Source organism: Hyperolius riggenbachi, chromosome 6, assembly GCF_040937935.1.
Source record: "Hyperolius riggenbachi isolate aHypRig1 chromosome 6, aHypRig1.pri, whole genome shotgun sequence".
NCBI lineage: Eukaryota > Metazoa > Chordata > Amphibia > Anura > Hyperoliidae > Hyperolius > Hyperolius riggenbachi.
The window spans coordinates 148,485,431-148,508,865 of record NC_090651.1 but is presented as its reverse complement, the minus strand read 5'-3'; the positions used below and the strand labels follow the sequence as shown (position 1 = coordinate 148,508,865).

The 23,435-nt window shown below is 42.9% G+C and overlaps 1 protein-coding gene across 2 annotated transcripts in view; it reads right to left on the bottom strand.

Annotated features, from left to right (window-relative positions):
- NEK7 (NIMA related kinase 7) overlaps nt 1–23,435 on the bottom strand; it is a 148,308-nt gene that overhangs the window by 112,998 nt on the left and 11,875 nt on the right. The gene's annotated exons all lie outside the window — the stretch shown is intronic.

The following is a 23,435-nucleotide window of genomic DNA, read 5'->3' as shown; positions in this document are numbered from 1 at the left end:
AAGACAATTTGTGTAAAGATGCATTAGGGCTGGTTCACACTCCTGGCTGCAATGTTGAGGCGAACATTTTTTGCGATCTTTCAGTGAATGTGTTTTGTTATTCCCATCCGGGGAAATGAGATTCCCAATTGCAGACATGCTGCATGCAAGGAATTTGTGATTTATACAAATCCACAATGAGAAAGATCACATGAAGACCAAAGCTCTGAAATGCTGCAGAAGGTCAGCCCAGTGTGAACCAGGCCATATAATAAATGAAGGGATTCAACTCTATGTACACCAATAACTTTTCTGAACAGTAATCTTTTATCTAATACAGTGGAATTTAATGTATGTGTTTAATGTATTTATGTGGGTCTTAATTGGGTGAAAGGGCTCTGCCTTTGACATGGGAGACCAGGGTTCGAATCCTGGCTAGGTCAAGTACCTATTCTGTAAGGCGTTCAAGGCAAGACTCCCTAACACTGCAGGGTGGCCTCTTGAGCGCGTCCCAGTGGCTGCAGCTCGAGCGCTTTGAGTCCGACAGGAGAAAAGCGCTATACAAATGTTCGGATTATTATTATTATTATTATTATTATTAAGGGTGTTTGTGCTTTTCTATTTGGTTTTATTCCTCTTTAAACTTGTGATTAATTACAGCCATTAGAAAACAGATATGCTCCTTACATGACAGTTTGCAGCTTAGATTGAGAGCTTTACTACTCTAAATGTTCCAAGAAACGCAACAGCTACGAGGCCACATTCTATGTACTCCCATATGCTACACAAAGGTTAAAATAACAAAAAAGGAATAAAAGCCCACTTTATTTCCTGTTACATACAATGCCATCTTGCCCCTAAAGTATATTGGCAGTTAAAAATTAAAAGCATAAAAGGCTCTGTAAAGGAATCCATGCACTAATGTACACTTGGCATTAACTAACACTGTGTGCTTCCAGTACATGTGGTAGCTTGGTTACCCTTCACTTGAAACCATCTAGTTACCGTAAGTGTTTTTATTTGACACTAGTTATCTAAATTATTAAGTGTAATATTGATACCCTTGTTTAGCTCAGCTTGTGTTTATTGCGCTAGAAGTCAAAACATTGCCCTCTTCTCATTTTCCCCAACGTTATCAGCTCGTTTATTATAGACACTCATGCATTGCCATCCTTCTGTTATCTCTTCACTGATCCTAGCAGTGATGTCAGTTGGGCATAAATAAGCAGTCAGAATGAAGCATCATGCTCTGAACAGACTTCCTGTAAAAGTCGAACACAGTACAGTACTGTTCTTTCCAGCTTTCCAGGGCTTTAACATAAAAAAAAACAACAAAAAAAACACTTTTAAATGGGCAGGTTGAGCGGACACATAACCTTTTCCTTTAAGGGCCCATTTCCACTAGCTATAGGATTGCGATGCTATCATCGCATCGCAGGGTACTTCTGGAAGTCCAAATGTGGCCGTCAATTGTTGCTTACGGGAATCAAATGCGGGCTGCGAGAGTCTGCAGCATGCACCCTACTCTTTTCCCGGATTGCGTTTAGCGCTTCTATAGCACTGAAATGCGATCACCGGGAAATCACCTGAAAATAGTGCAGGCTAAGCGTTTGCCGATTTGCGTTAATCACTGGCGATTAACGCAATTCGCCCAAGTAAGAACGGACCCATAGGGTATTATAGCACTAGCGCTTTCAAAAGCGCTAGCGCTTGAGCGTTTTGCAGAAATCGCCGGCAAAACGCTCTAGTGTGAATGGGGCCTAACAGGATTAGGTGGTTTCAAAAGTAATACATGGGTTCCTACTCTGTGCATCCAACTACTTATACAAAGATTTGGATTTCTGGGTAATTCTTACTCCAAGGTCTACAGATGCTTTGCTTACAAAGTGAAATTTTGGAAATTTAAACTTAGTGAAATGCAAAGATATTTCTAAGACATAAAATTACAAAATGGCTGATGAAGCACGGATGTGGGTTTACAATTGTTTTAATGGAAGTAGAAATTCACACAATTGATTCAACAACAATGCTCAGGGCTGGAGATCAACTTCAATTCTCAAGTTAAACAATTAATCAAACTCGTATCTTTGATAATTTTCATGGTTTTCAATGAAGGACTACATATGACAATTTTAACAACAAATGTTACACAATATTACAAGATCTGCTTTGTAGTATTGTATTTCACATGAATGAAAATCAGGCAGCAGTTGTACAATACTTATGCTTGAAAGAAACACTATCAAACCAACTGTTCTAAAATGACAATGCACAAATAATGTCTAAGTAGCTGTATGTAACGATCGGTGTAACACAGAGAGGATCTGATTACCGGTGATCTGCAGTATCACCGAGAATGCAGATTTATACCAGATTATTGATGATCTGCAGTATCACCGATAATCAGATATATCTCTAACCTCTGGACACCTGAGTGATAAGAGTGTTTTGGTACAACAGTAATACTTTGAGGATCGCACCTGGAAGACAGGTGCAAGAGCAGATAGGAATACTGCTCGGCAACTGGTTCCTTCCGTAGTCTGGACTCTCCATGGGGAGGAGTCAGACTGACAGTGGGAAGGACAGAACGTGAGTGACACCAATGGAGAAGTGTCACTGACAGATCTGCGAGCTATCTCCTAACAGGAGAGATAGTTCTCGAGGTCGGACAAGCCAGGTCGTAAACACTCGGACAGATAAGGTACAGAGACAGGAGGCAGGTGCAGAATCCAGAGATTAGCCGAGGTTTGGCAACAGAGAATCAGAATAATAAAGGTACAAAATCAGAGATCAGAAGAATGGTCAGGAAAGCAGAAGGTCATAACAAATAATCAACAATGCCTAAGCTAAGGTGTGAGTTCTTTGGCCGTCAACACCTTGGAAACTGATCTAGAATATAATACAGATAATAACAGACTTCCTAGACTAAGGTGTGAGATCCTTGGCCATCAACACCTTGGAAACTGTCTAATAACACAGATACTGACAAGGTCTGAGTGCTACCACGTAGTGATCGCAACGCCAGACACCAGAGAAATGACCAGCACCCAGTATATATACACCAGCGCTCACTAGCCCCTCCCCTAAGTGCGTGTGTGGGGGGGGGAGGGGGTTAAGACTGCCTTATGCTTTCTGGAGAGGGGGTGTTACATACACAGCTTTCCACATGGCCCCCACTATCTGCACCAAGCACCTACTTAACCCGTACCCTCACCCAAAGTACCTGCATTCAAAACCCATGTGATGCCCAAAGCCTACCTATAGCCAGCACCCAGTACAGGCATGACGTCAAATAACTATTCGCACCCATGTCACATCCAGTACATGCACTGAGCACTCACATGACATCCAGTACATGCCCCGTGATCTTAAATGGCCCGAAACGAGGAGGGGGGGGGGGGAATGCGGGGGAAGGCATTGCCAGGCCCCTTTTTTTAAATTAGAGCACCCCCACTTAAGGACCCTCTGCACGGCCCTGGTCCCAGCCACACCAGACATGTGTTGTAATGTGTCAGCCTGTTCGAGCGCGGGGGCAGCCGCACCGCCAACCGAGCATGCGGCGGTTTCCCCGCGCTCAGCCACTGTGTCAGTAGTAGGCCTATGCGTACCGACTGCCGCATCGGACGCGGACTCAGCTGCCCTGACCGCTGGGCATGCGGCGGTTTCTCCGCGTTCCGTCCCGCTAGTGGATGCGTGCCTAAACACGATTTAAAAGAGTGGAGGGCGCTACTGTAGGTTGGTGTCAGAGATTCCTATTTCACCCGCTGCTAACTGGTCACGTGTGGGGTCCCACTGACCCACACGAAGCAAGAAACACCAATATAAAACAATAGACTAGTTGCGCTGGGTATAACTAATCAGTATTTTGGATCCTCAATAATTTTAGATGCCTATTCATAGACTTGGTACTTAAAAGTATAAGGTTTTATTTTTATAAAACATGTGTCAAACAATTGTATTCATAAAATATACACATAAAATTGTATTACATCAGACAATATCGGTACCCATCTAATCAATAAGATTGCTTTAACATAAAACATTCATCCATTCAAACACACTCAGACCTTCCAATGTGTAAAAAAAGAAGAGGATGTGTGAAATGGATAGGTATGGGGTTATTTGGGATAAGTACGCCAAGAGGGGCGTTTCAGATGCAGCCTTAGCGGTATGCGCTGGCGTTCTCCTCGCTGTTCAACAAAATATATGCACGAATAAACTTTTCATATGAGATCTATGTTGATGGACAATTCACCTTCTAAGACCCAGGAGAAACTTCTATCAATATGGGAGGGAACATCTAGACTATAACATCCCCCAGGCGGCAGTTCACTTTTTACTGGCTTTGATAAAGGCGGCTGTGGACCGCTGAAACGCGTCAGCACTTCAGTAAATCCACCTGGGGATCCGAATTGCATTAAGGAATACAGCACACTACTTAAAAACGCACGGAAAACGACTCTTATCAAGTCCGTGCACTGCAGCTGTATAGTGTTAACCACGCAACCTTGCAATAGGAGACGCAGGCAACAGGTGACGTCACCGGAACTGAACTAGCCGCCTCCCGGAACTGCCACTACGCCTCACCGCTACAGAGGCAGAGGATTACACGGGAGACGCGAACTGTCACAAGTTGTAGAGCAGCCGGCCGTAGCTCCAACGCGTGAACTGGACTTATATCTAGAGGCATCGCAAAGGGGAGCGTGAGTATATATAAAACTACATCTAAACGGATTACCGCTCCTGAAATACCTATTGGACAGCGCTAGTACGGGGAAAAAACAGTATGCCACGGTGCTGACTAGTGAATCAGCACCTCTACTACCCAATAGGACTAATTACAAGGGGAACGGTAAAATCATCGAAGAGGAACATTGTGCAACGGATACTGATACTCCCCAATCTACTGAATTTCCATCATATAGTCAGTGGTCACCATCCATATCTATTGCACAATATATTAGTACTCAAGAAGTTGTATGCGCCAAAACCCCTCCCCCTCTTGGCGTACTTATCCCAAATAACCCCATACCTATCCATTTCACACATCCTCTTCTTTTTTTACACATTGGAAGGTCTGAGTGTGTTTGAATGGATGAATGTTTTATGTTAAAGCAATCTTATTGATTAGATGGGTACCGATATTGTCTGATGTAATACAATTTTATGTGTATATTTTATGAATACAATTGTTTGATACATGTTTTATAAAAATAAAACCTTATACTTTTAAGTACCAAGTCTATGAATAGGCATCTAAAATTATTGAGGATCCAAAATACTGATTAGTTATACCCAGCGTGCCTAAACACTCCAGATGCCATGCTAGACGCGGAATTAGCCACCTCACTCCGAGTATTTGCAGCGGCTCTTCCACGTTTTCTCACACTGTATAAACATTTTCCTACTTTTCATGTTAAATATCAGAGGCAAAAGCTGTAACTCATTGGGGTTGATTCATAAAGCATTACCGCATTCAGTAATGCAGAAAACAGCTGACTTTACCAAGCATTTAGGAAAATGTCAATTCATAAAGGTTGTTACCACATGAAAAGCTGAAATTACCGAGCAGTGAGGTAATTTACCAACTTGTGCGGTAAATACCTCAACACGTCAGTAAATGTCAGTTCATAAAGGCTACAACATGCGGTAACGCCACAAAACAATACTGTCTGCTTTGAAGTGGTGAAAAGATTGCAGAGTCTGTGCGAGGTGACCGTGCTGGGAGCGGTAACTCACAAGCAGAAGCAGTGAGAGCTGTGACTGACAGAAGCAGGGAGCCACTAGAAACAGTCCCTGTCTTCTGCAAGTCTGGATGATGGAATCTAATAGGACCTGCCGCCTTCTCAGGCAGGACAAGATTTTAAACCTCCCCAGGCAGGAGCAGTGTAGGAGCTAGTGGGGAAAATTCTTGGAAGTTAATATAAGCTGTGGCAATTAAATAGAGTGTTAAGAAAGACTAATAGAACAGATTCAGAGCAAGCAGAGGCAGTATAACAAAATATGTACATCTAAAGGGATGTCTGGGATGCCTCTTACTATTGTAATGCCCTCACTGCATGGAACCGCTTGTAACAACACAGAGACTCTTCTGCTGTTACTAACAGGTTTTTGTCAATCGGCTTCAGTAATTTAGCACACAAAAGTCTAAAATACAGAATGCAGCATTTTCCCGACCAGATTTTTTTTCACACAGCCTTTTATGAATCAACACCACAGTTTGTAGATTTTAGTTTGGTTGGAATGTCTCATTTGCAAAGGTGAACTTCCGCAGTCTGACTTGCTAAGAACAGTGTAATATTGAATCAGAGTTATATGAAATGCCTCTGGTGTCAGGTTTCACACACTATTACAAATGTTTATGTTGCATATAATATACATTTCCTCTGCTTTCTGCAGAGAGCCCTGAGAGACAGGCAGCTGCAGTGAGAGCTTTCTCTCATACACAGGGTTAACAGATGTAGTGTGAAGGAATCCCCCCTACCTTCATGATTTTGTCTAGATTTTGGCGCCAGTGAAGTGTGAAAGGAATTTGATAACAGTAAATAAAGAGATAAGCATTGAAATGCACTAGTCCTATCTCAAAAAAAGGTGTTCCTTTTAAGTATACCCACCCCTTGTAGTTGGAGGCGAGTGTGGCAACAAAAACATATCCAACAAGCTCCTGTTGGATATGTTCAAAGGGACCCTGTGCAGCGTTAAAAGAACAGGATGCCACTCGCAAAAAAAAAAAAAACACATTTCTCTGAAGTAAAATTTGCTTCATATGCCACTGTCACAGTAGGTAGTAAAGATCTACAGATCTGGCAGGTTTTGGAGCAAATCATCTCTTCGTGAGGAATTCTCTGTATTCTTTACAAATACTCCCTGAAATGGATCTATACAAAGATGCCAGATGGTGTTCTTACTTTTGTTGCACACTGTTTTGGCAGGAGGAATGAGAAACGGCTATTCAGTAAGTGCTTTTGAAAACCCCAAGAATTCCCCATAAGGAAATGGACTAGTCCACAACCTGTTAAAACCTACTGCAAATGACAGCTAAAGTGAAAAAAAAGTAATGTGTAGTCCATTTTACGCTGGGACAAATATACATCTTGTATATATGCATTTTACAATTTAGGACCACGATATTGGTCCTTTAAGAGTGATGCCAGCTTTCTGTTTGCGCTGCTGAGTTTTCAATGGAACATAGAGCCACTGCATCCACCAATGCAGAGCCAATGGGGAGCCAGGGATCCAAATGTCTCCAAGCAAAGTTTCCAAAAAAGGATATCCCGCTACACCGATTGGCAAAGTAAAAAATTCAAGGATTTATTTAGAACATCAAATGACACACAGAAAAAAGCTCACGCTTATCGGAGCTCTGCATGGCTCGTTAATCATAGCTACAGTATGTTATGTGTGAATTTTTTCTGTGTGTCATTTGATGTTCTAAATAAAGCCTTGGATTATTTACCTTGCCAATCGGTGTAGCGGGATATCCTTTTTTGGAAACGCTGCTGAGTTTTGTTCTACATGGGAGCTGCCATCTTGTTAGTGATGTCAGAAATGTATACAAAGCCTAGATAATCAAAATTTGTACTCTGTTCTGCTGAGCAGTCATCAGCCTATCAACCTAGCTCAGGCTCAATTTATTTTATTTAACCTCCTTGGCGGTAATGACGAGCTCAGCTCGTCCATGACCGCCGGAGGGCGCTGCTCAGGCCCCGCTGGGCCGATTTTTGATAATTTTTAAAAGTGCTTGCTGCGTGATGGGGACAATCGCCGCCGATCCGCCCCCTCCCCCCCCCCCCGACCACTGCGCAGCCTGGCCAATCAGTGCCAGGCAGCGCTGAGGGGTTGATCGGCATTCCCTCTGACGTCACGACGTCGATGACGTCATTCCGTTCGTCGCCATGGCGACGGGGGAAGCCCTAAAGGAAATCCAATTCAGAACGGGATTTCCTTATGGGCAAGCGTGCCGTCAGCGATCGGAGGGGTGGAAGGGATGCAGCAGGGCTAGCTACATGAATTAAAAAGCAAAATCCAAAAAATACTGCTGCGCAGCCACCCTGGCGAAATCAATAGAACGCCAGGGTGGTTAAATGCATCCAAGGTGGAACATATCTTGCTTTGCACAAGGTTTTCTGCATTGCACATAAACCACTTTCTTTTTGCATCACTCATTTTAATCACCTGCCTAGCTAGTTTTATAAAGCTGTCTAGCTGTGCAAATGTCACAGACTGCATGCCTTAGATAAAAGCAAGTCTGTGACTTGTCCAAAACGCATTGCTTTAACCAATCAACAATCATCCAAATATGTTGCTACACTGAGAAAAGAGCCAAGTAAAAGTGCTGGACAATGCACCCACAGTGCTGCCCATATGTTTTCATACCCCTGGCAACTTTGACTTAAACTTACTTTTATTCAACCAACATGCAGACCTCACCTGGTTCTATGAAGGGCTGCGGAGTCGGAGCTGGAGTCAGAGCAATTTTGGGTACCTGGAGTCGGAGGTTTCATAACCTCGTCGGAGTCTAATGATTTTTGTACCAACTTCACAGCCCTGGTAAGTATTAGACTAAGGAGCCGGAGTCTAAGCAATTTTGGGTACCTGGAGCCGGCGTTGTTGGTTTCATAAACTGAGCAGTCGAATGATTTTTCACAGCCCTGGTTCTATGAGAGGAAGTTGGTCTTATTCAAGCATTATATTAGTGCATGTTAATTGACTCCCATGCAGTGGTATTATAACTACTCATAACCCAGGATTTATTCAGAGGTTTCAGCTTGTCCAAATCTATCATTTTTTGAAAGATAAAATGCAAAGGGGCCCTACTGATTCAAGCTACATGTTTTTGAACCTTGATGTTGTATACTTTCGTTTCTCTGCCAAGAGTTGATGTTTTGACACATTAGCTCCTAATCTATCTAATTGGAAGGCTTATCTCTCTGAAGAATAATACATTAATAAATGGGCCGCATGTTTCCTTACTTTGATGAAGGGCAGCCTAAATTATTTTACTATAGAATCAAATATTTGCATACCTTCTTAACTAACTCCTTTAAGACTGCATGGGATATCAAATGACAATTCTGTTTCCAGAACTGTGGCAGTATTGGATCTTTAATCCACATATGGTGGCATTGGGGTCAAAACTTCTCATAAATTACCTATTTAACACCTAATTAATAAAAATAACCTTTCAACACATTTACCAGCAAAATAATCGCTCAAAGTAAGTTGTTCTTGATTAACTTAATTTAAATATTACTTTTCTTACCTTAATTACCGTATATACTCGCATATAAGCCGACCCGTGTATAAGCCGAGGTACCCACTTTTCAGCAGAAACCAGGAAAAAGTGATTGACTCGTGTATAAGCCCCCTCCCCAGTATAGCCCCTCCACAGAAGCCAGATGTGCCCCCAGCACAAGTCAGCCCCCCTCCCCATAGCCAGATGTGCCCAAAGGATGATACAGCTGTGTCTCAAGATGCCACTAGATGGGGTCATACATATGAGACAGCAAATGCCACACAATCATTGCACCGCTGACACATTGCTTGCATGCCCTGCGCCACAAGCCAGGGGACACAGGTAGTTGAGCAGTGCACTCTGCACACCATATTGTAGGGGATGGAGGGTACGGACACAGCAGGGAGGCAGCTGGCAAGAGCAGAATCACTAGTGCACAATCCTTACACTCCTCTGCCAGTAACAAAACCAGCTCCACCATCCATTCTGCTCCACTGACTCGCATATAAGCCGAGGGGGCAACTTTTCAGCACATATTTTGTGCTGAAAAATAGGCTTATATGTGAGTATATACAGTATATTATTTTGTTGCTTTTTGGGAGCTTAAAAACGTAACATAGATTAGGTGAAAACAGATGAAAAAGCTTTGTGAATCATCCCCAATGTCTTTGTGCTTCCTCTTTCTGGAACGAGGTGGCGAATCCCCTAAGGCCTCTTGCACACTGCAAGCAAATCAGATTCAGATTTTTAATCTGTTTTTACATCCGATTCCGATTCAGATTTTTAATCTTAACTGCATGCTGCGTTTTTTGATCCGTTTTTCTGTTGAATGTATTCAAGGAAAATCGGAAACGGAATCGGAAACGGAATCGGAATACGGATTTGCAGTGTGCAGGGAGCCTAACACAGGTTTCTGATTATTTTCTAAACACCCTGCAGTGTACCTGCTTGGTCATAAGAAGAAGGGCACTAAATTCCAATTCATTGTGATGGCCGCTAAGTCCTACCTAGCATCTCAAAGGACCAAACCTGCCTTCTATTAAACCAGTGACCCATAGAGTTCATAGACTAATCATATACCGGTACATGCAAAATGTTGGCTACTAGTTATGACGTGGAATAGATTGGGGGGGGGGGGGTGTCAGGTGACGGTAACACTACTGCTTAACAACCACAGGAGACCAGGGAAAACGTTGCTAGGCTGCCAGGTCCTTTAAGGGAAAGAAGTGTCCTGATTGGATGTTTTAAACTTGATGCCATTTGGTAAATGGCGGGCGTCTTTGGATATACAAACGGAGTGTTATACGCTGTGCATATTTTTTTTGCTTGAAGATGGACTTCACTCCCAAAAGAGTTCTAGGCCATATCTATCGCTGTGATTTTTGGGGACTTATGATGTTGTGGACCTGTGTGTACCAGATTGCTACAACTTTATAGCCACTTTGATCCTGGGGAACTGAGCATTTGATGGACTTTGATCATCTATGATGGTTATCTAATTGCTGGAATGATCCCTGGATTTGTCTCGATTTTATTACACTGGATTCTGAAGAAATGTTTTTCTAATAAAGAAAGTTTTTAATTTAAGGAGATCACTTGAGTGTGCTGGTTCTTGTGGAAAATTTATGGTGTGTTTGGCCTGGTGTGTGGGAGTGCTGCCTGGAAAGCACATCCCATTTGTAACCTTAATCTATTAACATTTCTTAAAATATATGGCGAAAAATTGTAAAATTCATATATAAACATACATATAAGATATACATTTGCCGCAGAGTAAATTCAATATAATTGTTTTACTTCCTATGTTACTGTCATTCACAGTAGATCAGGGGTGCCAAACTCAAACACAAAGTGGTCCCAAGCAAACTTCAATGTTTATTGGCCAGCGTCTCCCTAATAAAGTTCCTGGGTGTCTACTTCCCACCCCACCCCCTTCTTCCTGTGTTTAATACCTCCTCCCTCCCCTGTACAGTTTCCTGGTGTCTAGTGCTGCCCTGTTAACACTTGCAGACCCTCCAACTGATCTGGGCCACGCTCTTTTTCTAGGATAAGCGAGGCTATACTTGTGCAGGCACAGTACGGCCGCACTCGCACTCATGCTTAAAAAGGAGCATGGCTCTAATCAGATTACCATAAAGCCCTTGTTAGTAATCTATGGAGGGTTTGCAAGCTGCAGTGGAGGACCATAGGACTCAGATGGAAGCCTCATTAAGATCCAGAGGCTTTCCTCTTCTTAGGTAATTATGTGATTTTGTACCTGTGCTTCGGCTCGGGTACACTTTAAAGCTACCATCCGTTAACCCCTCCTCGTCTATGCCTAATCCTAATCAGTACTTTTATTGCCCAATTCAGCATTATTTTTTATATATATATTTTTTTTTTTACATTGCATCACTCTCTAATATTTCTGTGTTTACAAACTATACTATATGTATTTTAAACTATGAAAGAGAGCAGGAAAGTTCAAGGGGTCATTGGCTCTGCAGTAAACCATTAAAGGAATTGTCAAGCAAAATAACCTCCCCTCACCCTCGCTCTACTTACCCGGGGCTTCCTCAAGTCCCTTGCAGCCGACATGTCCCACACTGCAGCTCTGCTCTCAACCGCCGGCCTGGAGTCCTCTACTACGCCTGCATGAGCACCCCTGTCAATGAAGTCCACGTTGTCTGGAGTGTACTGCGCAGGCACAGTAGTTCACGATACAGTGAGAGACAGGTTTAGATAAGTGCTTCAGAAAAGAGCATTGCTTTCTGACTAAATTAGCTCAGAAAAACTCTTTTGTATAGATAACTGAAGCTTCTTAACTCTTCCTGTATTGGAAACAATATAAGAATTACATCTGTGCTACTAATGTTATATTTCTTAGCTGTACAACACATACAAATTATATCATAAGTTTATTTTCACTTTGGATTCCCTTTAACCACTACAATGTAACTTATTCTGAGCAGTCACTGTAAACCACAGGTGTCAAACTCCAGGCCTCGAGGACCAGATCCATGCCAGTGTTTAGGATGGATTGATAAAGAAAGGAATGTGTTCTACCTGATGGACCACACCTTTCCTGATTCAGACCCATCAATTAATTTGAGCAATGTGTGAGGACCTCAGCCCTCGTAGGACCGGTTTGACATCCCTGCTCCAAACACATAGGCCCATATACAATTCACTTTTTCTCCTGAGTTTTCTCCTAGGAGAGGATTTTTCATCTTCTCTTTAAAACAAACTTTTCAGCATTTTGTAATTGAAAAAGTATCAAAAAGTAGGTGAAAAAGTTCTATCAAAATAATTTTGAATATCTTCTTGCTTGCTGACGGTTTAAAGAGAGTCTGAAGCGAGAATAAATCTCGCTTCAGACCTCCTAAATAGCAGGGGCATTTGTGCCCCTGCTAAAACGCCGCTATCCCGCGGCTGCACGAGGGTCCCTGTCCCCCCAAATCCCCTCTGTAATGCGAGGGAGCGCTTCAGCATTGGGGCAGGGCTAAGCGCCACAGCCCGGCCCAACGCGCGTCTGTCAGCGAGTATCTCCGCCTCTCCCCCGCCCCTCTCAGTCTTCCTTCACTGAGAGGGGCGGGGGAGAGGCGGCGATGCGCCGCTGATAGACGCGACTGGAGGCAGGGCTGCAGCCGTTAGCCCTGCCTCCAGGAGCGACCAAATGCACGACCAAGTCGTGCTGGGGTGGGTTTGGGGGTGAAAGGACCCCCTTTGTGCGGCGCGATAGCGGCGGTTTAGCAGGGGCACACGTGCCCCTGCTAACTTTGAGCTCTGAAGCGAGATTTATTCTCGCTTCAGAGTCTCTTTAAAAGACATTTTACTTACATGTGAAAATATCACCTAGGAGAAAACTAAGAAGAAAAAGTGAATTGCATATGGGCCATAATCTCTACAAACTTGCTAATAATTGTATAGAATGAAGATCGACAGACTGAACTACCTTCAGTAATGACAGTTGTGGGGAAGGTGCCAGACCAAGCAAGAGTATTTAGCAGTACAAAAATGTGGGTCTCAGTCAGAAGTCACTATTCCACCTCCCCCGATGGTATGGTAATTTCTGCTTCACATGGATACTGAGCATTGCTTCTGCCAGCACTAACTTGTGCAATTTTTCTGCAAATTTCCGCAAAACAAATTTGCATTATTATGTAAACCAATGCTTGTAAATGAGCTCATTTCCATTTCATATGAATTTTTGCATTTGATTGTATGCGACAAAAAAAAAAAAAAAAAAAAAAAAAAAAAAAAAATTACAACCTGCTGCATTTTACCATATTCTGTATGCAAATTTTCACATGGGAAAATTAGCATACAAATGTGATTTTGAGTTTTCTTACCAGAAAAAGGGAGTTGTCATGTCATTAGGCAAAACATGTACATTAGGGCAACTGCAAAAAAATTGCATGCTAAAATTACGCAACAATTTTTTAAATCTCAGAATATCCACATGCATGTTTTCGAATGTGAAAATGCAACACACTACAGTAGAAATGTAGCCTAACGCTCGAATCTAACAAACCAAACAAAAAAATCCGAAAAACAAAATAGTAATGTCCTCTGAAACTGAAAAGGCCATAATTTTTAACTAATAAAGAGGGTGAAGGCTCAGGTAAAGAGGCCACAGGGTGACAGGAACCCATGAGCGACAGCTTCGTACTGCATTAAAGGGATGTGAGCATTATAACTGAGAAACAAAAAAACAAAAAGGTAAGTAAATGCTTGCTGTATTACTCCACGTGATAAACCAACGTTTGAGTGCGATAGCTGCTGTGATAACAGTTATCACGCTTTTGTGAATCAACCCCCATTTGTGAGCCTCCCAGGGGAGGGGTGGGTACACTCAAAACAGAAGTAGACAGGACCAAGCCATGGTTCTCATGCATGCTGTAAGGAAGCATTCAGACCCGCCGGACTAAGAAAAACAAAAACTTATATACAGTGCTGCCCATAATAATTCATACCCCTGGCAAATTTTGACTAAGTTACTTTTATTCAACCAGCAAGTCATTTTTTGATGGGTAATGACATAGGTGTCTCCCAAAAATAATAAGACGATGTACAAGAGGCATTATTGTGGATAAAAAAAATAAAATCAGCTTATCAGCTTTTATTTACATTTAAGCAAAAAGTGTCCAGTCCAAAATCATTCAAACCTTTCACAAACTGCCACAGTCTGTGGGAAAATCCAAAGTTCTATACCATTCCAAACAGCCCAAGCTGTTCTAAAGCATCCTAATTACCCTGATTAATTGGGAACATCTGTTTTAATTAACTCAACAGGTGAAAAACAGCAGCTCTCTGCAGTTGGTTTGTGAACAGTCATGAATAAGACAAAGGAGCTCGGTGAAGACCTGCGGCTGCACATTGTGGCTGCTCACAAGTCAGGAAAGGGCTACAAGGCCATGTCTAAATGTTTTCAAGTTCCAGTGGCTACAGAGAAAAATATTATTAAAAAATACAAGATGTTCCGCACTGTGGATATCTCAGAGGAAGTGGTCGGAAGCCAAAAGTGACACCTGTGCTGGCCAGGAGGATAGTGCGAGAGAGGTGAAAAAAAATCCAAGGATCACTACCAAGGCTATCCTGGTGAATCTGGGCTCTGCTGGTGGCAAGGTCTCAAGGCAGACAATCCAACAGACACTGCACACTGCTGGGTTCCACGGATGCAGACCAAGGACGACGCCACTTCTTTGCAAATGCTCATCTGTACAAAGAAGAAGACTTCTGGTCTTCTGTGTTATGGTCAAAAATTGAATAGCTTGGTCACAATGATGTTTCCTTCATTTGGCGTAAAAAAAAAAAAAAAAAGGAGAAGCCTTCAACCCAAAGAACACCATCCCCACTGTCAAACATGGTGGTGGAAACCTAATGCTTTAGGGGTGTTTTTCAGCCAATGGACCAGGGAACCTAGTCATAGTAAACGACACCATGAAATAAGAGCAATACATAAGGATTCTGAATGACAACATCAGGCAGTCTGCAGAGAAACTTGGCCTTGGGCACCAGTGGACATTTCTGCATGACCATGACCCAAAATGCAGCAAAATTGGTGAAGAAATGGTTACCAGACAACATTAACATTGTGGAGTGGCCCAGTCAGAGTCCTGACTTGAATCCAATTGAGAATCTGTGGAGGGAACTAAAGATCAGGGTGATGGCAAGAAGTCCCTCCAACATGGAGGGACTTGGAGCTCATTGCTAAAGGTGAATGGGCATGAAGAGACATGAAAAAAACTGGTATGCAATTATAGCAAGTGTGATTGCTGTAATAGCCAATAAAGCCTTTTCTATTGATTATTGAGAAGGGTATGAATAGTTTGGGACTGGGCACTTTTTGCTCAAATGTAAAAAGCGGAGAATTTTTTTTCCCACAATAATGCCTCTTGTACATCATCGTCTTATCTTTTGGGAGACACCTATGTAATTTCTTGTCAAAAAATTACTTGCTGGTTGAATAAAAGTAACTTTAAATCAAAATTTGCCAGGGGTATAATTATGGGCAGCACTATAAGTATAATTATAATTTTTATCCTGCAATGTTCTATGACATTTGTGGCTTTATACCTCCCTTTATAGATAAGGACACAACATGCAGGGCTGTGGAGTCGGTACAAAAATCCACCGACTCCGAATCCTCAGTTTAGGATTCCACCGACTCTGACTCCTCTAATTTGCATATTACAATCTTGTTGATTGAAAGTATGTAACATAAAAATCGTCTCTTAACTGCCAACGCTTAGGAATTTTAAAAGACAACTGAAGTGAGAAGGATATGGAGACTGCTATATTTATTCCCTTTAGTCATAGACTAAAACTAGTCCTTGGTAAGAGTACTTGTAAAAGGTAAAGACCAGAACAAAGAACATCTATCAGGCCCTAGGCAATGTAACTGTGGGTACATGTAAGAGTGACGTGCAGGTACTCTGCAGGGGAATGAGATTCTTCCTCTATTACACATTCTTCATGCACAATCTGAACCAGGTTTATGGGTGATAGACAACACCTCTGTGTTCAATGTGCACAGCGTTCTGAGTGGATTCCCTGCAGCTCTGTGGGACGTGCATATGTATGTGTAACAAAGTAAACCTGAGACAGATGAAATTAAAGTTTTATGCATACCTGGGGCTTCCTCCAGCCCCCTTCAGTCTAATCAGTCCCTCGCTGTCCTTCTCTGCCACCCGGATCTTCTGCTATGAGTCCAGGTACTTGAGCCAGTCTGGCGTAGTGCGCATGCATACACTTCGCCGCCGGGAGCGCACTACACCTGCGCAGCACTATTGCACAGGTGCAGAACGCTCCTGGCTGTGGAAGCGGCATGCAGCCGTACAGCACTGACTGGCTGAATTGCCAGGACTCATAGCAGAAGATCCAGGTGGTGGAGGTGGACAGCGACGGACTGATTAGCCTAAAGGGGGCTGGAAGAAGCCCCAGGTATGTATAAAACTTTTCTTTTCATCCTTCTCAGGTACCATTTAATTTGTAGTCACCAAACCAAAGTTTAACAACATATTAAATTATTTGATTTCATGAGCAAAGAGAGTGCATACATTTGCATAAATTAGAATCAACGCAGAATTATTTCCATCTCATTGACCATCTCTATTAGTGACACGGCTACACATCAGGCTTTATACTTACAGCATAGATGTTATTTAGTATATATAAGAGATTCCTGTGTACACATCACATATACAGTCACAATCAGATATGTATATCTGACTTTAAAAATACCGGGACTGCTTTATTGAAGCAGCACAAGTAACTAATTTTGATTGGTTTATTTCATTTTTGTGGACTAAGCACAGCAATTACTGTATGTAGAAATTATTTATAATGACTATTATCTGAGAAATAGAACAATTTATCATATTTTCTATTTTAATTACAGTTTAAATTCATTAGGAGTCGAAGTCGGAGTCCGTGCATTTTTTCCCGACTCCGACTCCACAGCCCTGACAACATGTATGTGAAATGTTGAACACAGCCCAATTCTTGGCCTGAAGAGAATGTCACCAACTACTAGGTAGCAATACAGAAGTCAGGTAAGGGCACAATTTAAGAAATGTACTTGGGTGTTTTATTGCACTTCCTAAGACATTGCCAAGTGGAGTAAATGGATCATAAGTGCACTTATCTTTACAAGTGGAGATACTCTTTAACCCTTTCACAGCCTACTTTCATTTGCCTCAGTTGGCCGAGTCAACTTTTTATATAGACAATAGGTACATAAAAAACAGACATCAGCTTCTAAATATTTACAGTATGTTGCATTGAAGCCTAAAATGAGAAAAAAAAACTAAAAAGCCGTGTTTACCAATTTCCAGCTGTATTTACTAATGCAACTTATACAACCAAGTAAAAAAAATACAATAGCAACAGTTTAGGCGAGAAAAAAAAAAGGATAAAGAATCATATTCCTCCTAAAAAAAAGTCAGGTGTAACAAATCACTTTTGCCACTAAACACCAAACTGACTGACTTTCACCTTTAAAGGGGAACTGAAGTAAGAGGTATACGGAGGCTGCCATATTTATTTCCTTTTAATCAATACCAGTTGCCTGGCAGCCCTGCTGGTGTATTTCTCTGCAGTAGTATCTGAATAACACCAGAAACAAGCATGCAGCTAGTCTTGTCAGATCTGACTTTAAAGTCTGAAACACCTGATCTGCTGCATGCTTGTTCAGGGGCTATGGCTAACAGTATTAGAGGCAGAGGATCAGCAGGGCTGCCAGGCAACTGGTATTGCTTAAAAGGAAATAAACATGGCAGCCTCCGTATACCTTTTACTTCAGTTCCCCTTTAATCATTTGTAGTTATTACAGCACAAAAGAAAACTATTCTTGCAGTATTCTAGTGCTCAGTAATGCAAGGGGGGCAAGGCATGGTCAGTTGTTGTCAGGGATAGAGTTGGAAACAGTTGTACGGACTATGCAGACAGATATTGCTTAACCACTTCCCACCAGCCCATTAGCAGTAGAACGTGGCTGCATGTGCACATACGCACTACCACCCCCCTGGCTCCCACAGATGTATTCCAATCCTCCTTACTGTAAAACGGATAATTTTAAAATGTCCATTTTGCACTGAAGAGTGCAAAAACAGGACGTTTAAGACATCAGTTTTGAAGTATCTAGTTAAAATGATGGCACCCGACGCTGTCCAGCTCATCGATTTGGTTATGCCAGCACACCCGGGAGACAAGGGTGTTCTCCCCAGGATCTTTTAGCCAGGTGCTCCACCCGGCTAGTTTTGGTAAGCATTTGACTGTCATCTGCTCACCTCCTTGTCTGCTGTAAGCAGAGTTGTGCAGAGTTGTGCCCTGCATTTTCTCATCTCACCCCACCAAGCTACTTTTTCATGCCACCCGGCTGGAAAAAAAAAATTCTGGGGGGGGGGACACTGGGCTGTGTAATTATTTGTTTAGAAAAAAAAAAAAAGTAGCCTCTCTCCTTCCAAATGTTTCAACCCCTTGCCCCCCATGCAGGCTGGTATAGCCAGGATGGCTGAGCAGACCGGTGTGCCACCCTGCGATACTAACCTACACCAGCTAGCATGGTACATGATATAATCTGCTCTGAAAGAGGGTCTGCAGAGCCTCACCCTCTCCTCCAAAGCCCTGTCCATATTTCAAAGTGATACAAAGCCCTGTCAAATGGGCTCATCTATGCATTAGAGGTGGGAGTGACTACGCATGTGGGGATAGGTACTGGGGGGGGGGGGGTAGTTGTGGTGCTGTCTGAGCACCCTTTAATAAACAGACCCCCAGGGAGTAATGATTGGGACAAGGTGCAGCAGTAGTAGGAGAGGTAAACCAAAGAGATTTCATGGCAACTGGGCAACTGTATGCTAGAAATCTGCATCATAGTCAACACAACTCACTTCAGCAAACAGTTTCTTGAGGTGAGACTGGATGACAGCGGAGTTGGTGGACTGGCCCAGTATTTCTAACAGATCATCATCTCCAACGAAATAAAACCGAGGGAAAGCAGATCCGGAAGGAGGAAGCCTGGTAATCACGACGCGACGTGGGACACAATTGAAGGCAGAAGAAGACGGAAGTGTGGAAGAAACCCTCCCCAACGCCCGGCTGCAATTGAAGAAGATGGAAGCCTGGGTAAGTTTTGACCTCCCAACCCAGCTGCTGCAACCTCCCTCACCCGCCCTCACCCTCCCAACCCAGCTGCTGTGGAAACGGAGTGAAAACTGATCCGATCGACTGGTGACCAGATTCGTTTTCACGGATCTGTTTGCCAGTGTGAACCATGCCTTATGGATCTGGTGAAGCAAAAACCAGGGCTGTGGAGTTGGAGTCGGTGGTTTCATAAACTGAGGAGTCGGATGATTTTAGTTCCGACTCCACAGCCCTAGCTGAAACCAGATCCCTTTTACCGGATCAGTTTGGCTTTAATCCCCAATGTGAACAGAGCCTTGAAGTGTAACCCAAAGATGGAGACACCGAGAGCCCAATATAGTATATTTATAGCATGTACTAGTAGAATGGATATGTAAGGCTAGTATGCAGATATACTCACAAACAAGGGTTACCATCCAGGTAACCACTATATCAGCAGGTGGGGAGATTAGACCTCTCCTCACTTAGGATTAAAGAGAACCCGAGGTGGGTATAAGAATCCAATTAGCATATAGAGGCTGGGTCTGCATATAATACCCAGCCTCTGTTGCTATACCGTCTCCCCCAGTCTCCCCCCCTGCGCTATGCTATGCCCCATAAATCAATCGCCGTGCTGGCGACGGCTGTTTACATGTGAAGTGTCAGTCTGCCGCTCCCCCGCCTCCTCCATAGCGCCAGCCCGTGTCCCTTCCCTCCCCGCTGATTGGAGGGAAAGGACGCGGGCGGGGACCGGCGCTATGGAGGAGGCGGGGAGCGGCAGACTGACACTTCACGTGTAAACAGCGTGTCGCCAGCACGGCGACTGATTCATGGGGACAGCAGAGCGCAGAGGGGGGCTGGGGGAAACAGTATAGCAACAGAGGCTAGTCATTGTATGCAGAACCAGCCTCTGTATGCTAATTGGATTCTTAGAACCCACCTCGGGTTCTCTTTAAGAAGTCGCTCTCTGTAGATAGGAAATACGGGGCAACACCCCTCCACCAAGGGTGGACACCGGAACTGTATATGCAGACAGAGGCCCCAAAAGAATAAAATTCACTAAAAATGCTAAAATGAGATAAGGTGGACTTACCTCCAGCAAGCAGACACACAAGACTGTTGTATATATTCAAAACAAGGATTTATCTGTATACTCCAAAAAGTGCAAGTGCAACACATTTTGCAGGTATCTCCTGCTTCATCAGGCAATAAAAAAATGGAGCATGTACTCATACAGGTCTGGTGCAAAGCTCAGCGCTTTACCTCTGCCGCCTCTCATTTTAACATTTTTTAGTAAATGTTATTCGTTTGGCGCCTTTGTCTGCATATACAGTTAAAGTATAACTGTTAGGTATAAAATCAAAAATCAATTATTAATTTATATCTGGTAAACAAGTAATAAGGACGCTAACCAGGCAATCCAAAAGTTAAAAATCACTTTTACTTTTCTTCTCCACAAAACATCATTACCCAGTTTCCCTGGCTCTTATTTGGTACATCTGCCACACAAAGGAAGTAGCAAGGCATGCTGGGTTTTCCTTTTTTCTTCTCACTTTCCCCTCAGACATAGCTAACACAGCCTAATTGGCTGAAGCCTCTTTCCCTGCTCAAAATGCCCACTAGGGGCGTTCCTACAGGCCTTCCAAAGCCGCCATTGGGTAGCTGTCTTCATGGCCGCGCCCACTGCCACTCCCACACCTCCCTGCACGCTGCTCTGTGAGAGCAGCTTCTTCCAGAGTCGTGAAACTGGAAGATTGCAGATGGAGATGGCGGCTACCTGATGCGCCCAGCCCCCCAGATCAGGTAGCATTGATCTTTTTCAGATTCCCAGCCCCACCTCGGGTCCTCTATAAGGACAAGCACAGTGAAAACCCAAAAAGTTTCAAATTCCTTTGCATGCTATCAAAAACTTTATTGTGGTACTGTAACTTTTTTTTTTCTGTCTTTAAATATTACACTTCAACAAATAATAATATTTTGTAGTATCTAAGATACCATTCATTTGTAGAGTATTCATAACCTGTTTTGCTCTGTTACACCTGTACAGGCTTTTGTAACATCCACTGCAGTTCACACAAGTACAACATAGGAACCATAGACACAGTTGTCTCCAGTTACACACTAAACACCTCACAAATGTTCTACAGGGCCAATAAGAAGAACACTGAAAACAAATATAAATTACTTTGTAATAAACATTACACTTCCCATAAAGATTTAAATTAAAAGGACAGCGCCAGCAAATGTCATTGCATTGGGATATCAATTTGAACAACATTTGTAAATTACGTTTCCGTTTTTTTCTGTTCTTCAAAACGTGGTACTTTGCTGCCTGCTAACCACCTCTTGTGTCAGAACTGTCACACATGGCATTACAAATGCTGCCATTCAGTTGCATTAAATGGGAGTCAGAGTCTTGATCTAAGAAACAAGAAGTACACAGCAGCAGTGGTGCAGAAATGACAGATGAAATTCCCAGCACCTGGAACATGTGGGAGGTGATGGAGTCTGTGTTGCATGCGGCCGTAATGCTGAGAGGGGAAGAGGACACCAATCATTCAGCAGTGATAAAGAGGCAGAAAATTACTGATGATCCAATATCTTCGCTGGCAGGACTGAACACGCATCCTGCATGAAGGTAAACACACTAAACAACAACTTTGTTCTCAGCAATTAAACAAAGAAACTGTTGCAGGGGTAAAATGGGCCGTGATGGTGAGTGCAGGGCAGCTCAGGCTCAGTTGTTAATAGCAGCGTGAAGAGAGCAGCCGGCCTGATTTTGTTGGTCTCACTCTGACGTATGATGCATGTGCCGCCCATTTTCTACTATATCCAGAGAGGGTCACATACAGGACAAATAAGTTTACTGCAACCAATGTTTTATTATGTCCGAGTTTACTATATCTGGCCAGTGTTCTCCCCAGGCTCTTTTTGCTGGGTGCTCCACCCGGCTATTTTTGGTGACCACCCGGCTGTTATCTGCTCACCTCCTCCTCTGCTGTAAGCAGAGAAACTCCAGCCCAGCATTCTCTTATCTCGCCCCACCTGGCTATTTTTTCATGCCACCTAGCTGGAAAAAAAATTCTGGGGAGAGCACTGCAGGCGTTACTCCCATAGACATATAATGGAGCTTAACCAGGACTTTGAGAACTAGTTTACTATACCCAAATGTTTACTAAAGCCGAGTTTACGATAACAAGATTATACTGTATTAAAAGTTTTATTATTGCGATGGCTACCATAACTAGGAGAATACTATTTTTTTATCAAATCCAAACACCCTTTTTAAAAAGGTACAGTGGGATGCGAACGTTTGGGCAACCTTGTTAATCGTCATGATTTTCCTGTATAAATCGTTGGTTATTAGGATAAAAAATGTCAGTTAAATATATCATATAGGAGACACACAGTGATATTTGAGAAGTGAAATGACGTTTATTGGATTTACAGAAAGTGTGCAATAATTGTTTAAATAAAATTAGGCAGGTGCATAAATTTGGGCACGGTTGTCATTTAATGGATTCCAAAACCTTTAGAAATAATTAATGGAACTCAAATTGGCTTGGCGAGCTCAGTGACCCCTGACCTACATACACAGGTGAATCCACTTATGAAATAGAGTATTTAAGGGGGTCAATTGCAAGTTTCCCTCTAAAGAGTAGCAACATGGGGGACTCAAAACAACTCTCAAATGACCTGAAGACAAAGATTGTTCACCATTATAGTTTAGTGCAAGAATACAGAAAGTTGTCTCAGAGATTTCAGCTGTTTGTGTCCACAGTAAGGAACATATTGGAGGAAATGGAAGACCACAGGCAAAGTTCAAGTTAAGGCTCAAAGTAGCAGACCAAGAAAAATCTCAGATAAACAGAACCAACAAATGGTGAGAACAGTCAGAGTCAGCCCACAGACCAGCAGCAAAGACCTACAACATCATCTTGCTGCAGATGGAGTCACTGTGCATTATTCAACCATTCAGCGCACCTTACACAAAGGAGATGCTGTATGCAACAGTGATGCAGAGGGAGCCTTTTCTCCACCCACAGCACAAACAGAGCCACTTGAGGTCTACTAAAGCACATTTGGACAAGCCAGCTTCATTTCAGGTGTTATGGAC